Raw genomic sequence first — 3,424 nt, 5'->3', positions numbered from 1 at the left:
GCCTGACTGAGATTTACAAGATGACCATAGCTTGCTTCATACCAACAATCTCGGTGGGATCAACCCTTATTCACGTAAGGTTTTATTACTTGGACGACCCAGTGCACTTGCTGGTTAGTTGTGCGAAGTTGTGAAGTTATGTTTGGACCATGGTATTGTGCACCAGTTATTGGTGCCATTGCCAGGGAGAGAACGAACAACAAATTTTACAACTAAGGATCACAATTTCGTGCACCAAGTTTTTGGCGCCGTTGCCGGGGATTGTTCGAGTTTGGACAACTGACGGTTCATCGTGTTGCTCAGATTGGGTAATTTTCTTCTTATTTTGTTTTCAAAAAGTTTTCAAAAATTTTTCAAAAATATTTTCTTCTTTTTCGTTTTTTTCCTAATTAATATTAAAAAAAAAATTTATAAAATAAAATATATTTTTCTTTAGAATTTTTAAGAATGAATTCTAGTGTTTCATGAAGCATGTAGAAGCCTGGCTGGCTGTAAAGCCATGTCTAATTCTTTTAGACTGAGGCTTCCACTTATAAGTATATGAAGTTGGATGAAGTTTCAGCTGTTGTATGCCTGATTTGTATTTTCTAAAGCTTGGCTGGCTATTAAGCCATGTCTAACCCTCAGATTGGAGCTTTAGACTAAAGAGCACAAGATTCCTGGAATTCATATTAAAAATTTTGGAATCCTTATTTTTCTTTTTCACATTAATTTTCGAAAAATAAAAACATTTTTTAATAAAATCATAAAATTAAAAATATTTTTTGTTTCTTGTTTGATTCTAGAGTCAATTTTTAAGTTTGGTGTCAATTGCATTTTTTCTAAAAAATTTTTATGCATTTTTCGAAAATTCATGCATTCATAGTGTTCTTCATGATCTTCAAGTTGTTCTTGGCCAGTCTTCTTGTTTGATCTTCATATTTTCTTGTTTTGTGTCTTTCCTTGTTTCTCATATGCATTCTTGCGTTCATAGTGTCTATACATGAAAAATTTCTAAGTTTGGTGTCTTGCATGTTTTCTTTCCTTGAAAACTTTTTAAAAATAAGTCTTGATGTTCATCTTGACATTCAAAGTGTTCTTGGTGTTCATCTTGCCATTCATAGTGTTCTTGCATGCATCATGTGTTTTAATTCATAATTTTCATGTTGTGAGTCATTTTTTTATATTTTTCTCTTTCTTCATTAAAAATTCAAAAATAAAAAAATATCTTCCCCTTTTTCTTCTCATAAATTTCGAAAAGTTGGATTGACTTTTTCAAAAATTTTTAAAATTCAATTATTTCTTATGAGTCAAATCAAATTTTCAATTTAAAAATCTTATCTTTTTCAAAATCTTTTTCAAAAATAAAATCTTTTTTATTTTTCTTATTTATTTTCGAAAATTTTAAAAATATCTTTCAAAAATCTTTTTCTTAATTTTATTTCATAATTTTCGAAAATCTCATCAAAAATTAATGTTTTGATTCAAAAATTTCAAGTTTGTTACTTGCTTGTTAAGAAAGATTCAAACTTTAAGTTCTAGAATCATATCTTGTGATTTCTTGTGAATGAAGTCATTAATTGTGATTTTAAAAATCAAATCTTTTTCAAAACTAATTTCAATCATATATCTTTTTATCTTATCTTTTTCAAAATCATATCTTTTTCAAAATTTTGATTTTAAAATATCTTTTCTAACTTCTTATCTTCTTATCTTTTAAAAAAATTGATTTTCAAAATTTGTTTCAACTAACTAATTAACTTTTTGTTTGTTTCTTATCTCTTTCAAAACTACCTAACTAACTTCCCCTCTCTAATTTTCGAAAATACCTCCCTCTTTTTCAAAAATTTTTTTTAATTAATTAATTGTTTAAATTTTAATTTTAATTTCAATTTTCCTTTAATTTTCAAAAATCATAAACTATTTTTCAAAATCAATTTTCAAAATTTCCTCTCCCTCATCTCCTTCTATTTATTTATTCATCTACTAACACTTCTCTTCACCAAAAAAAAAAAAATTCGAACCCCTTCTTCTCCTCTGAGTTCGAATTCTTCTCTTCTACATTCTTATTCTTCTTTTCTTCTACTCACCCAAAGGAATCTCTATACTGTGACATAGAGGATTCTATATTTTCTTTGTTATTCCCTTCTTTGTCATATGAGCAGGAGTAAGGACAAGAACATTCTTGTTGAAGCAGATCCTGAACCTGAAAGGACTCTGAAAAGAAAACTAAGAGAGGTTAAAATACAACAATCCAGAGACAACCTTACAGGAATTTTCGAACAAGAAGAGGAGATGTCAGCCGAAAATAATAATAATGCAAGGAGGATGCTTGGTGACTTTACTGCACCTAATTCCAATTTACATGGAAGAAGCATCTCCATCCCTACCATTGGAGCAAACAACTTTGAGCTGAAGCCTCAATTAGTTTCTCTGATGCAATAAAACTGCAAGTTTCATGGACTTCCATCTGAAGATCCTTTTCAGTTCTTAACTGAATTCTTACAGATATGTGATACTGTTAAGACTAATGGAGTAGATCCTGAAGTCTACAGGCTTATGCTTTTCCCTTTTGCTGTGAGAGACAGAGCTAGAATATGGTTGGATTCTCAACCTAAAGATAGCCTGAACTCTTGGGATAAGCTGGTCAAGGCTTTCTTAGCCAAGTTCTTTCCTCCTCAAAAGCTGAGTAAGCTTAGAGTGGATGTTCAAACCTTCAGACAGAAAGAAGGTGAATCCCTCTATGAAGCTTGGGAGAGATACAAGGAACTGACCAAAAAGTATCCTTCTGACATGCTTTCAGAATGGACCATCCTGGATATATTCTATGATGGCCTGTCTGAATTAGCTAAGATGTCATTGGATGCTTCTGCAGGTGGATCCATTCACCTTAAAAAAACGCCTGCAGAAGCTCAAGAACTCATTGACATGGTTGCTAATAACCATTTCATGTACACTTCTGAGAGGAATCCTGTGAGTAATGGGACGCCTCAGAAGAAGGGAGTTCTTGAAATTGATACTCTGAATGTCATATTGGCTTAGAATAAAATATTGACTCAGCAAGTCAATATGATTTCTCAGAGTCTGAATGGAATGCAAGCTGCATCCGACAGTACTCAAGAGGCATCTTCTAAAGAAGAAGCTTATGATCCTAAGAACCCTGCAATAGCAGAGGTAAATTATATGGGTGAACCTTATAGAAACACCTATAACCCCTTATGGAGAAATCACCCCTCATGGAAGGATCAACAAAAGCCTCAACAAGGCTTTAATAATGGTGGAAGAAACAGGTTTAGCAATAGCAAGCCTTTTCCATCATCCACTCAACGACAGACAGAGAATTCTGAGCAGAATCCACCTAGCTTAGCAAAATTAGTCTCTGATCTATCTAAGGCCACTGTGAGTTTCATGAATGAAACAAGATTCTCCATTAGAAATTTGGAAG

The 3,424-nt window shown here is 32.2% G+C and overlaps 1 non-coding gene across 1 annotated transcript; it reads right to left on the bottom strand.

The window, feature by feature from the left end:
* Window positions 1–2,670: 2,670 nt before the first annotated feature.
* LOC148576246 (small nucleolar RNA R71) lies at window positions 2,671–2,778 on the bottom strand. The gene has a single exon (XR_015902769.1). It is a non-coding gene; the product is annotated as a small nucleolar RNA R71 (small nucleolar RNA).
* Between the last annotated feature and the right edge of the window lie 646 nt (window positions 2,779–3,424).

This window comes from Arachis ipaensis, chromosome B1 (assembly GCF_059453495.1).
Source record: "Arachis ipaensis isolate K30076 ecotype BB chromosome B1, ASM5945349v1, whole genome shotgun sequence".
NCBI lineage: Eukaryota > Viridiplantae > Streptophyta > Magnoliopsida > Fabales > Fabaceae > Arachis > Arachis ipaensis.
The sequence above is the reverse complement of the archived record's forward strand: the minus strand, read 5'-3'. Positions and strand labels throughout refer to the sequence as shown.